The following is a 14,674-nucleotide window of genomic DNA, read 5'->3' as shown; positions in this document are numbered from 1 at the left end:
TGGCTATGGTCCTGTTACAGAAATATGTTTTTAGTTACCAAGTATTTTACTGAAAATAAATAAAGGTCCTCATTAAATAGAAAAATAGATGCTCTCAATAAAATTTACTTCTAACCTGAAAACTTGGAAAATAATTAAACATGTGCTTTTAAAAATACAAAGATAACTAAAATATTTATTTAGTAGTTTTTCATTATTACTTTTCTCACCAGTGTGTGGCCCCTGTACATTCAAGTTCACTGCAAGTATGCATCTTCTTGCGGGAAAATCTAATCTACGTGTGTGGCGCAAGTACATTTCGTCACCCAAAGCCTAAGCCAAACGAAAAATATCATGTTCACACTGTTAACTTCTTTTTTTTTGTATTCAATGTTTCGATGTTCCTCCTAGAAATAAGGTTGAATTTGAAACGTATATACTTATAAATACCTTTTATATTTAGTATATATGGTAGCTACCTGTTTCTAAAAATATTAGGCTTGCTTTCTATCGAGATTCCAGAGCTTAAATACTTCTGGTTGGTAAGAGCACGCAGGAAGTTTGCTTCTAATCTTCTAACCCTACGCATCTGCCACCCTTGACTGACAGACCATCAGCCAATCGCGAGAAATAGATGTTGTTATTGGATACTTTTGGCGCCTGGATACCTTTGAAAAGTAGATATAGCAGGAATTTTATTTGAAGTTTTCCCATTAGATTGTGAATTTGACGAAAGACGGTTTCTTCTCACCTACTGCCATCACACACAGGTATGTGCACTAATCTCTTGGTCTAAAACTATTATTAAAGCTGTTCTGTTACGTCTGGTGTAGTGCATTTGCACCAATTATGTTTCTTAGTAAAACAAACTTGCCATGATTAGCAAACTCGGTGAATCAAGGAGCGTGTCAAAAATTATAATATTTAAATTAATTTCATATACTTGTTCTTCAGAACTTGTAGTGCATACCGAACGGATTTAGACATTTTGGCAGTAAAATAAGGGGGTAGGGAAACTACTGTTACTCTAAGCATAATAATAATAATAAAACGTTTTATTTAAGCCAAAGTTTCGAAACGCTAGCTGAAATAAATAGGTTTTAATTATTATTTGGACAGCAAAAGTTATCTTTTTTTTCTAACTTTATTGCCAGAATGTATGTATGTTTACTTTAAAACATTTAACGATCATTATATAAAGAATTGATATTTGTAGAGGTTCCAAAAATCTTAGGCCAGGATCAAGTTTTTCAGGAAAACGTTTTATTAAAGTAATCCATAAATGAATAACAACTAATATTTGTCTCTTAAAGGATTTAGCTCATTTCATTTTCAGTGTTTAAAAGAATACCTTACGTATAGTAGCTGTAGTAAAAGACATGAGGTCAATATAAGATATATTTAACAAATGTTAGACATACTGGCTTCAGAAGCTAACGTTTTCCTATTGAACGATATTCGAATTTGTATATCTGTTAATTACCAAACAACAACTCAAAATGTTGATTAAGGATGAAAAAAGGTTTTTGCTTGATTCGTACGTAACGCAATTTCAGTATTTAGGTAAATTTTTTAATGTCACAATATGTCATATTGAAGTGGTATTGGAGCCTCACAAATCATTAAAGGCCATGTTGCCTCGTCCTTCATGTTCTGACACATTGACAATAGTCCTCCAGCATATTTTCCATTGCATAAAACTTCGTCGTAAGGATATTATGTAGAAAGCACATCTTTACTCTGCATTGCGTTCTATAATCCAACTAGTGTACAAGATCGGTCGCTTTCTAGCACCCGTTTCAACAGTCCAAACGTCAGAAATCTATAGGCGCTGCATTCGTTGACTTGACCATTATGTCTTTGTTTGCAACTGTATAAATATCTGTTTCGCTGTCCAGCTGCTCGAGGTATTTGATGGTTGAGCGGGATGTGTGATTGGAAATTTCGTCTTGGTAAATCCATACCTTGTTGGCATCGTTTTTTAAACAGAGATTCGTCTTGATTATATTGTGTATTGTTGCCTGGGATACGTGAACAGCTTTTTCCACTCATATTTGTGTTTATAGGTTCTCAGCTGTTACAAGCTGATACAGTTTGCTTGCTACGGTTATGGTACCCATTTGTTGCAGGTTTGTATAGTCCAGGTACCTCAAGTTGGTCCATATTTCTTTGTTTTACAATGTCTTAAACATAAGAGGTATTTTCGCCTTAGAAATTCTAAATTCCGAATCAGAACACATGTTTATTGTCTGAGTATATGATTATTTTGAGTTGGAAAGTACTATTCATGTACAAAAGCTATCTGTTTTCAGTGGCATCACACTATTTACGGACGCCAAACAATGATATATGATATATGCTATTCCATTGCGACTTTGTATCAGTTATGTTTTTCAAGTGACTTACTTATTTGTGTATTCAAATACATTTTAATATAATTATTCAACCTTGTACAAGATAAGGTTTCTATTCGATGATCAAGGTAATTAAAACAGATAATATAGAACATATCAATACACAAGGTATTTATGTCATAAGGCCTAAACACTCTGCTGCAGGACACACTGTGTGGTATCAACAAGAGTTAGAGTTTAGCGATTGTACACCGACTGTGGTAATTCAAACTTAGATATATTTTCAGTAGATGTGCTCTAATGGACACTTACTTCACAAACCAAATTTCATGACAACCCAGTAAGTAACACATGGTATGTAGAATCTTCAATTGTGATTAAATTTCTTCCTTTGCATCAAAAGTACGGAAACTTTATTTGATAAAAACTTACTTCTATACATTTTTTTTCAAGTTTGGTACACTAATAGATCTTTTCAACCTACAATTAAGAGTCTCACTTGGTGTAAATATAAGTTATTGAACAAAATTCGCTCAAGTTTGACGAAATTTTTTCCGCACGCTTACACAAAAACCTCACGTGAGCTTTCGGTCTAACATTTTTACTACAGCTTTACCTAAGAATAAAAGTGGACCGATGTTAGTTTTTGTCATTATGATTAAAGACAGCTGAATCGGAGCATTTGTTTGTAGGTTTTGAATTTTTGCGCAAAGCTACACGAGGGCTATCTGCGCTAGCTGTCCCTAATTTTGCAGTGTAAGACTAGAGGGAAGGCAGCTAGTCATCGCCACTCACCGCCAACTCTTGGGCTACTCATTTACTAAAGAATAGTTGGATTGATCGTCACATTATAGTGCCCCCACGGTTGAAAGGGCGAACATGTTTGATGCGTAGGGGATTCGAACCCGCAATCCTCAGACTGGTGTAATCACCCGGTCATGCTAGACATATTGTCAAAGATTTTATAGACAAAAAGACCATTATGATCATGCCCCAAGTTGAACAAAAACCACAGCCTGGCTATACAATGCTAAAATCAGGGGTTCGAGTTCTCTTGGTGGACTCAGCAGATAGCATGATGTGACTTTGCTATAAGAAAACACACACACAGCCTGGCTAACTAATGAATATTTAGAGTAAAATTACTATCAATGTTATAAGTGTAGCTACAAGTTTTGACGCCAATTTTGATTTTATTCCTTTGAAGTTTACACTAAATCCTTTTATAATTTCGCAACTATCCTTCATGTCGAAGCTGTCTTTTATTAGATTTATATAACCTAATTAAACACTGAGTTAAAACTTTATTTTATTTTTCATATTTCTGAATGCTTGATTCATAATACTGTCTGTGGAGTAATTTATATATTTATAAGTAATGAGTAAGAATTATTTAAATAAAAATTAATTTATAAATAATGAAGTAAGAATTGTTAATACCTTTTAAATAGTTCTATAAAAGTCAACCGATGAATAATGAATACTATTATATTATGGGTAGTTCTATAGATGTCAATGTTTTAATAGTTAGTTATCATCATTAGATTCCATCTAGGAACATAGGGCCGCAATCGCTTGCGGATTCTTCAAGTATTTAAGTGAGTAAGTTGTTAGCCCACTGCACCGAGCTGTTCCTAATTTAGCAGTGTAAGACTAGAGGGAAGGCAGCTAGTCATCACCACCCACCGCCAACTCTTGGGTTACTCTTTTACCAACAAATAGTGTGATTGACCGTAACATTATAACGCCCCCACGGCTGAAATGGTGAGCATGTTTGACGCGACGGGGATGCGAACCCGCGACCCTCAGATTACGAGTCGCACGCCTTAACACGCTTGGCCATGCCGAGCCAAATCGATTTGGACAAAACGTTTAGAAAACACTTACTGCAGATCGAATTTTATCTGAAGAAATAGGTTACAACAAAAACAGCTTCCGGTGACTGCAACTGGCAAGCCTTCCTTCTGTTACGAACGATTCTGCATAATCAAAGGCCTGAGTATGGCCGCGATATTAGCTTGCCGGACTGTTGATCCAGAGGTCTGTTTTTCGCATCTCCCGTTCACGCAGAAAATCACGCTTTGTATTTCAGGGGACATGGATTATCATAAGAGTCACTATCAAATCCCAATAATCGATTAGAGTAGTTCAAGGGTTGGCGGAAGGTGCTATTGAATAGCTGGCTTCCCTTTAGTGAACCAGCTCAAAAGTAAGGGCATCTAACACAGATAGTTCTGGTGTATCTTCGCGCAAATATAAAACAACAATAACAACAAGCAAACAGCTCCCCGCTAGTACAACGGCAAGTCTACGGATTTACAATGCTACAATCAGAGGTTTGATTCCTCTCGGTGGGCTCAGCAGATAGCACGATGTGGCTTTGCTATAAGAAAACAAACACAGACAAGCAAACAAAAAACAACAACAACAGAAAAGCATAATGGTGACCAGGTGTATTTTGTCAACATTTTAAAACTAAACTAACTTTCACCCACTTTGATATATGTTGGCTTTATTGCTATATATATTTATTGCTGCTCTCTAGGCTGGATCATCTTGATTTTTTACATACAGTCCAGCTGGACCATGCAGGTACTATCCTCGTGCTCTTCAATTTTAACCAGTTTTGACATTCGAACTAACTGTCACGAAACAAATATACGTATTTTCACAGTGTAAGCAACTTTGGTGGAATATAGGAGGAAGAGGGAGAGAAAAAAAAGAAATATTTAAAAATATAGCTTTCACTATGAGTCAGGTGTATTTGAATGTTAATGTATGCAATAGAAATCGGCAAGGATTAATGTGTGAAATTCTGAGAATTCCAAATGCTGAGGAGAAGAATATGGATGATCTGCATAAAGATCCAAAACTTGGATGAGTTCAGGTTGTGAGACATGTATATTGTCTTTTGCATATATACTCTTCAAAAAAAGAAACGCAAAAGGCAAAATTTGAGACATATTGTTAACAAGTTTATTCCGGGTAGTTCTGTATGACATGTGTGAAACTTTGCACATTCACTGCTGAACATCCAAAGTCTGCAAAGGCGAAGTCCACGCTCACTAGTTGAAGTTTAACGTCACTCAACGTCAATAACGAGTATGTCCCCCGTGAGCATCAATAACTGCTTGGCATCTCCTGCCCATGGAAGCTATGAGATGACGAATCACATCCTGTGGAATGGCTGTCCACTCAGCCTGCAAAGCTGCTGCAAGCTGAGGTAGAGTCTGCGGTTGAAGTTGTCGCCGTCGCAGACGTCGGTCCAACTCGTTCCAAAAGATGTTCGATGGGGTTTAAATCTGGTGATCTGGAGGGCCAGGGAAGAACGTTGATGTTGTGGTGTCTCAAGAAGACAGTGGTGAGTCGGGCTGTGTGAGGACGGGCGTTGTCATGTTGAAAAACGTCATTGACGTTCATCATGATGGGTTGCACATGGGGCCTAAGAATCTCGTCGACGGTTGCGTACGGTCTGATCGGAAGTCCCACGCAGCCCTGGTATGGTTGAGGCAGTAGACGTCGCAGTGGTGGTCCTATCCCGAAGGTGACGTAACCGGATGTAGCGATCTTGTGTGGGCGTGGTCACACGAGGTCTGCCAGATCGTGGACGGTCACAAGTTGATCCATGTTGTTGGTGACGATTCCATAGCCTTGTGATGGTGCTTGGGTGGACATTCACAGCTCTGGCAACATTTGATCGAGATTCGCCTGTTTCCAAGTGACCAATGGCGTTGTTGCGTTGTGCTTCAGTCAGTCTTGGCGTAACTGTATTGCGTGTCGGTGGCTTAACACTGAGCTATGGAAACCGATAACCCGTCACTTTTATAGGGATTTTGCACATGTTGCACTTGCAGAACATGCAGATCTCTCAAACAAATTTATTGGACACGCATGCGGTTTGGCGAAAAATCCGATGTTTTCCTCCGTTTTCAAAGTGCACAACTTTTATTGTCATTTTGGTCTGACAATCAGTGCCTTAACACGTGTAACATCACATACTCTGAGCTTGTAACGTTATTACATATATTTCTCTTTAAAATAACAAAAATATCCCTTTTGCGTTTCTTTTTTTGAAGAGTATATTATCTTTATTGTAAGTATATCTTATCTCCGCGGGAAATCGTTAAAAACAGCAGGTTTTGTGTAATCATGCAATCTGGGCCATGACGCATCGTAATAAAGTGAACAATTTACATATCGTATCGTAATTAATTAATATTGCTGTTGACAAATTTTGCCCGAGCGAAACATTTAGAAGGAGTAGTGTATTCTCAAGACGGCTGGTATGGGTATTGGAACTTGAATTAAAATAAAGAACAGAACAGCGTTTCGACCTTCTTAGGTCATCTTCACGTTAACAGCCGTCTTGAGAATACATTTTTACTTTAAATGGGTTTCTTATTATCATGAATTTAGAAGGAGAAATGTTTTTAAAATTTAAGGTGTAACTGAAGATATATATATATACACACACACATCTCGATAGTAATAATTATCTATGAAGGTGTTAATTTTAAAAGCTACGTCATCTTATCGAAAACACGTGCACGAAGACAATAGTTGCACCTCAATGTACATTGTTACAAGGGCATGTTTTCCTTTACTGAAGCAATTGTTCACACCAAACACGCTCGTCCTTTCAGCCGCAAGGACGTTATAATGTGACAATAATTCGAACCCGCGATCCTCGTATTTTAGACACATCTATTTCTTTTGCTATTGGGCTTGTAATTAAGTGTTAGAAAGATATTTCGTATCTCAAACATATCTTTTTTTTTTTTTTTTGCTATTGAGCTTATAATTGTTAGAATGATATTTTGTGTCTTAAACATACCTGGTTCTAGTACTGTAACTTTAAAAGTTAATTATTGAACATTAGTAATAAAGAACTTTTTTGTAGGCATGGGTTTATCTCGATTGTTGTTAAACATTTTGTATTTGTGATTTTTTGAAGCTATTATGCCCTCTATGTTTATGTACGTGCGTGAACATCATTTGTAATGTTTACATTTTCTTTACAAACTTTGAGAAAATGTGACTTAAACCAGCTGTTGCTTTGCAGATGAAAGAGTGTTCAGTCAACAGCTGAAACAGCATTTAAAAAACGTGAACGAGTTCCGGTTTATCTGTTTGTTTTCTCTGCCAGGAAACTTATGGTAACAAGGTGGAAGCATAGTTTGATTTCTGCTTTTGGTTGTATAAAAATGTACACAGTATGACAGAGTTTCACGTTAAACACCATTACAATTTAAAAAGTAAAAAGTGACTTTAGTTAAAAAGGTGTTTGTCTGATTAAAATATTTTAAATTGTTTACTTTTGAATTTCGCGGGAAGCTATACGAGGGCTATCTGCGCTAGCCGTCCCTAATTTAGCAGTATAAGACCAGAGGGAAGGCAGCTTGTCATCACCACCCACCGCCAACTCTTGGTCTACTCTTTTACCCTCGAATAGAGGGATTGATCGTACATCATAACGCCCTCATGGCTGAAAGGGCGAGCATGTTCGGTATGACGGGGATTCGAACCCACCACCCTAAGATTACGAACTGAATGCTCTAAACCTCCTGGCCATGATCGGCCCAATATTTTAAATACGAGCAGTTGAACCACAGTTTTAAGAAGTGTAACTTTAAAAACATTAAACATCTTTCCAGTCGAGAGATTTGATAACTATTAGGCATTAGTAGTCGCCTTATGTAATAGATTTGGTTTCTAACACCAGAAGGTAGTTTCAAAGCAAAATTTAGAATCAAAGGAAGGACAGAACATTTACAGAATGTGCTGAAGATGTGGAAACATCTTGTCCAATAATTTCATCCAGATATTCCACGTGAATGGATCTATTCATTGGCATGTGATCAACTATAGGTGCCACAGGGGTTTAGAATATGCAAATTAGGCTAAAGTAATTTATTGACACATTCTTAAAGAAAAAATATCTAGTTGGAATTGCACGTTGAATCAATTAAAGTTTCAACTGAATTACTGAAATATTTTTCCAGAAATCATTATATTATTAGATCTAATAATGTGGAAACGTGAGTTCACTTTGATAGAAAGTTAGAACCCAGAGGAGTAATTAAACGACTGGTACTCTGAATGAAAGAAGTAAATCAATATGCAGAAAGTGTTTCAATTGCAACTTAAAATGATGTATAGCCATATAAAAATGATAGGAAAAGAAAACTGATACAAGCGTGGAAGATATGGATACTACACCTGAGAGTGGGATGAACCAATTATTAAAAATGAACCAAACATACAATATTCTGAGGATATGAATATTCAGTGTTCTTATATTGAGATAAGAAGTGCAATAGTTAAATAAATCGGTCCACGAGTCAATGTATTCATTAATGATATAATATGTTGCTGATTGAATATCCAAATTAAAAAGGGCAGTGTCTCGAAGATGGACAGCATGGTCTTTATACTACAAGGCCCCAGTGAAGAATTGTACTTGTTAGCACTGTTAGTGTTCTTCAATGCTGTTGGGACTTATGAGGTGTAATAGGGACTCAATGAGTGTGGTTGAAGTATATTCCATGACAATACTTAAACAGATGTTTTGTATAATTCAAGATGAAGTGGTTAGGATTTTGGTAGAGCATAATCAGATGATGTTTTTCAGCTCTATTTTTTCTGAATCTTTCAGTAAATTGGTGTCGTTGATAACTTTGGTTATATTTGCTAGTGAAAATGAGTTGCCTGTCAAAAGTTAACAAAACCCAGGTACTTTAATGTCTCTTCAGTACTCACAAAAATATAAGCATCAGCATGTTTGTGTTGTTAGACCATTTATTCACTGTGGTAAGGCAATGTTGCATCTCGCTTTTAATTTCAGCCTTACTGGAGCTTCTGTTTATACCATAATGCCATCAGCAAATGTTAGCACAAGGTGGTTAGACTGTCAAGGTGGACTATATCCATGGTGTAAATATTGAACACGACTGCTGAGAATGGTGATATTTTATGTAGACTATCTTTAATCATGACTCACTTCGATTGCCAGCTTCTGTTTTTCATGATGTACCTTGTGGTAGTTATTGTAGCTATGGTCCATCTTACGTACGGTACATTGATGCCTATAAGAAGATTTTGTGAGCAACAGTGGACACCTGGACTTTACTGCAGGCATCTTACACATCTAAAGCTACTACCGAGGTGTTCTGACCAGCATCAAAACCTTTCCATGTATTTAAACTTCAAATTCAACAGCACTATCCCAGTTTTATTTTTCGTTTTGATAACCATTAATAATGTTTGAAGTAGTTGTTCAATCTGATAGGCAAGCTTTCTTGCTGCTGCTTTTTTGGAATTTTGCCAGTGATGTATTGTAAAATGATTAGTTTATTGCATTTAAGACATGAGTGACCCTTTCTGAGTTTGAGTAAGGATTTCATAAAGGCATCAGTTCATATTCTTCTCATGCTACATGTTACTCAGCTATGCTGATATTTTTGAAAGTGAAGATTCTTCAACCATTAGTAGCTGAAGCTCTATCGTCAGATATATGTATGCCTCTGTCTATCTAATCTATTCTATGTAATTGTAGCTCAGGTGAAGATTACTGTTGCTTAAGTATCTCATGGATGTTATCATGGTCACACTGGTTAATGAATCAGAACATGAAGACCTTACCTTGATCTTATGTACAGAACAAGGTATCATCATTACTGCCAATGGCTAACATCATCATGTTTTTGGTTTCTGTGTCAGACATAAGCTTGGAAATTTCCTGAATGAAGCATTTGTGAGAGTGATCTTGTTACGTAGTTCATTCCATTTCATGCTATCAGCTTTTGAAGCTGATAATCTGTAGAGAGCACAAGTTCTATTCTGGGTACTTCTTGTCTCCTATACCATAATAGGGTTATGCTTTATCTGCATAAACTCACCCTTTGATGGACTACCTGCTTTCCAGGATTTATTATTATCACTATTCTACCAGTATGAGATGTTTCTTTTGCAGAAGTTGTTAATTTGACTTTGGTGGAGAAATGTTTATGGGTACAAACACTCCCAGAAAGTTTGATATATTCGAATGGGCTTGTAATTTGTTTATATCACTTTATCTTCTGGTCTTCCTGCATAGCTCACACGTGAGGGTATTACTGTGGACATTATTTCCAGTATACAAGGTAGAGATGACATCAAGATGAGGTTGGCAAAACAAGATTTTTACAAATATCTCTGTGAATTTGGTGCTCAGTGATTCTTAATGCTTCATCTGAATTTATTAGTATAAGGTGGTGGTTATTGTGTGGAAAGTAGAATGCAAACCTCTTCCATTACTGGTTGCACTTGCATCCTAGGTGTGGGTGTGTGGCATTGAAGTCATCAACTGCTAGATACGTAGAAGTATTATCAGATAGGTCAGGCAGGAATCTTCAATCATCAGGATGACATGCTGTGTACACATTAGTCTCTAGGTGAGGTATCTGGATGCTTTATAGCTTGTAATGAGGATTATTACAATGAAAACTGTTATAATGGTCACAATGGATACTGCTGTCATAACGAATATCAATGACCATATCAGCCTCAAGGTCAAAAACGTGGTATGAAGTTAAAAGTAACAAGAGTGAGCTACTCAGGGCCTGATAATTCAGTCTCTTGAAAGAGAATGATGTCACAAAGTTCAGAGTGCTTCTTAAGGCAATATATGCATCCGTATCATAACGTGATACTAGTAGAATCTGGTGCGCTGTTTACGCACATGTCGTTTATCAGCTCTTTCTGTTGGACAATCGAGGTCCCCTACTGAGTGAATGAGTCCTATTGCTCCTTTGGACGTCCATTTGAACGCTGTTTATAATGATCATTCCTTCACCAGTCTGTTGTTCAGAACTTCTATTCCTAGCCATGTTCTTCCTAACAAAACAGGAGAGTAACGCAGAGACAAGAGAGAAACTTCCAAAAACGAAACAAAAACAAAAACATAGACCTAATAACTTATTTTGACACCAAACTGCTACAGTTTTTACCTTTCTTGATGTCAATTAAGAATTTTATATTTTCACTTCACCAAAATTTTTCAGTCAGATTGATTGAAACTGGTTAGAGTTAGAGGCTTCTGGCTAAGTCTGATCTGAGGTTTCAAAGCCCATGTATACCGTAAGAGCGTGTTTAGATTAGTAATGTGCAAAATCGAAAAAAACGACACTTTTAAATCTCAGTTTCTTCATGACACAACAATATTTAATGAGCCATGCTTGCAGTTTTGAAAAACTACATATATTCTCGAATAGCCTCAAAGGTGTTGAAGATGATCTTATTTCTTCTGTATAGTACATTGAATAAAAAATATATAAAAGGTACTTTTCAATTGATTTCGGAAAAGAAAACTGGAGGTATCGCGAGGCAGCGTCTTATATATAAAGCTGTTAAGTCATAACGTAAGGACTGTCTTTGTGTGGCTGCCATAGTCAATGTCTTTAGGCCTGATGCTAGAACGCTTGACACATTAAAATTGCGAGTTCGAATCTTTTTTCAATGGAAAGGTTCCTCCTATATGTTCATCGACTAGTTCAGCCGCCAAGGTGTAAAAATCCTTGGCTTACTAAGTTACTGGCTGACCCTTATGATCCCTAACTAGTTGGGATTAAGGTTGTAAAAGAAGAAAAAAAATGAGTGGATGAAAACACAGAGAAACTCTTTCTTTTTGTGTGGGTAAAAAAAAATATGTAAATTTTAAAGGTGATTTCATTAAAGCTAATGAAGCCTGCTAGCGGTACAGCGGAATGTCTGCCGACTTACAAATCTAGAAACTAGGTTTCCATACTTGTAATAGGCAGAGCATAGATAGCATATTGTGTAACTTTGTTCTTATCTCAAAACAAACAAACAAATAAAAGCAAATACCCCTAGCAATAGGAATAGCCAAATATCGAACTCCACAGTGAGAACGTATTTGTTTTTGCACGTCATACAGTCATACGTCACTGACGTTCATGCACGTTCTGATAAATAATGTACTGAAATACGACAACAAAACAACTTGCATTAGGTAACACAACCAGTTAAAAAATGTAATGTCAGCTCTAATGAGCCTACATGGTTGATTCAGCTCAACTGAGGAGAGTCATGGATTTTTTTTATTTATTTATTTGGTTAATTATTTACTTTGTGTTTGTGTCTGTTTATAATTTCGCGCGAAGCCTTACGCAGACTATCTGCGCTATCTGTCACTAATATAGCAGTGATAAACTGGAGGGAAGGCAGCTAGTGAATATCACCCACCGCCAACTCTTGGGATATTTTTAGCAACTAATAGTGAGATTGATCGTCACGTTATAACGCCCCAAGCATTGTGTTTTGGATGGGTCGATAATTACCTGGTATCAAACCAAATACATTGAAAGTATTTCAGTACAGGGACAGCTATAGTTGGTTAAAACCTTTGTTTAGCAGTTTATAATAATTTGTTATCTGTGCTATGGCCCACCCTTGTATTTCTTTGTTTATTATTGCTGTTTATTTGATGCGACACTTACGTTGCGACCTCAAAAAGATGAAATTAAAGAAAACGGTGCCTGTGACATTAAATCTCTAACTTTTATTCTGTTTGAGGTTTGTAAACAGAAATGACTTACATAAGAATATTTAAAATTTAACTAAATTATTTTCATATATCTAGTTGATATTTTTATTCAGCGAATTTCACTTCTCTTACATGAATCCAAACCTCCACTTTTGAAGGTCAGTAACCTTTCGGAGTAGAGGTCGAAACATTGATATTTAAAAAAAAAAGGTCTCTTTCCTCCACAGTTTGAGACTCCTCTGCCCTGTGACGATGGTGAGTGAGTTTGTGTATATTACTACTGCTAGCACGTGCATCAGTAACCCGTATCGAGTGTCTGTTTATACAACAGATTGAAAAGTCATCCATCAGAAAGGGTAATGACTTAGTGCACATATTGTAAGCGTTAAGAAGAGCAGTAATAACTGCTACTGCACATACGTCATCAGAGAATGATGAGTGACCTAACATGTGCCATCAGAGAATGTTGAGCGAACTGACATGTGTCACCAGAGAATGATGAGTGACCTGACATGTGTCACCAGAGAATGATGAGTGACCTGATGGTGGTGACGTGTTTGAAAACCAGATATATATTTATAGAATCGGAAAAACAGCACTGATTGTCATTTCGTAATAAATTGGTAAGGCCATAGTTTTTTATTTTTTTAGAGTGACAGTTAAATACCACTATTTAATGTTACCCTAAGAGTGGGGGTGGGTGGGAGATGTTGACTGGCTGCTCCTCCCACTCTGCAATCTTATAACTTCGCAATTAAGGACGGTTAGGGCAGATAGCCCTCGTGTAAGTGCGTCGAAATTCAACAAACAAAAGAGACTCAGGAGTAATTTGGAGTATCTTTATCGTTTCAGCCCCCCCCACCCCCCATCGGCATCACGGTGTGTCTGCGGACGTACGATGCTAGAATCGAGTTTCGATACTTGTGGTTAGCAGAACACAATTCTTTGTGTAGCTTTGTGCTTAACTACGAATAACCAACCAATAAAAGCAATCATATATATACGTATATATACACGTGTGTTTGTTTGTATAAATTTGGTAATTTCAAGATATACACGTGAATATGTACAAGAAAAACATTATCTCCGTTATAATTATATCCTTGTTTTCTAGTTTTATTTTGCGAAGAATCATATCGATGTGACATTAAGTCACCAGATGTCTCACCACGATCAAGTGGGATCAGATATCTCAACACAAGTAAATCGCCAGATGTCTGTACCCGATATAAACTGAGCCAGACTGAACGTGATTATACGAATTGAGGAAATATTTTGTTTGATGTTGAACCCGTTATATGGAAACTTTCGTGATCGATGGAGGAAAAGTATAATACAGCTACCTACTTGTAAACACCTTTTTCAGATGCAAACAGCATTAGCGAACTTATGGATTCATTTAACGTGTAGATGACCAGTTTTGGTCGACTTACATTGCTATTTACGTGACTGACCTCCGTTTTTAATATACAAAAACTTAAAACACGCATACACACGAATATATATATATATATATGAAAAAAATGACTAATATATTTTTCTACAATTTCTACGGACTCCCGCTCGTACAGCGGTAAGTCTACGGATTTACAACACTAAAAATCAGGGGTTCGATTCCCCTCGGTGGTCTCAGCATATAGCCCGATGTTTCTTTGCTATAAGAAAACAAACAAACAATCCAATTTCTATGATCGGGTAACTTAATAAGTGACGAAATACCGAAATATATTTATATTTGGGAAGGAAATTATGATACACAGAGATGACTGAAATTGTTGCAGGAAAAAGAATTGGTTAA

At 36.7% G+C, this 14,674-nt stretch overlaps 1 protein-coding gene across 2 annotated transcripts in view; it reads left to right on the top strand.

Annotated features, from left to right (window-relative positions):
* The first annotated feature begins 454 nt into the window (after positions 1-454).
* Positions 455-14,674, top strand: part of LOC143238645 (filamin-A-like) — a 68,390-nt gene continuing 54,170 nt past the window's right edge. The window contains exon 1 of one of the 2 annotated variants that reach the window (XM_076479052.1): positions 455-749. The gene's annotated coding sequence lies outside the window, so the exon portion shown is untranslated. The remainder of the gene's footprint in view (positions 750-14,674) is intronic. The other variant, XM_076479053.1, reaches the window with a different exon arrangement.

The sequence above is a fragment of the Tachypleus tridentatus genome, chromosome 13 (assembly GCF_004210375.1).
Source record: "Tachypleus tridentatus isolate NWPU-2018 chromosome 13, ASM421037v1, whole genome shotgun sequence".
In the NCBI taxonomy this organism is placed as follows: domain Eukaryota; kingdom Metazoa; phylum Arthropoda; class Merostomata; order Xiphosura; family Limulidae; genus Tachypleus; species Tachypleus tridentatus.
The sequence above is the reverse complement of the archived record's forward strand: the minus strand, read 5'-3'. Positions and strand labels throughout refer to the sequence as shown.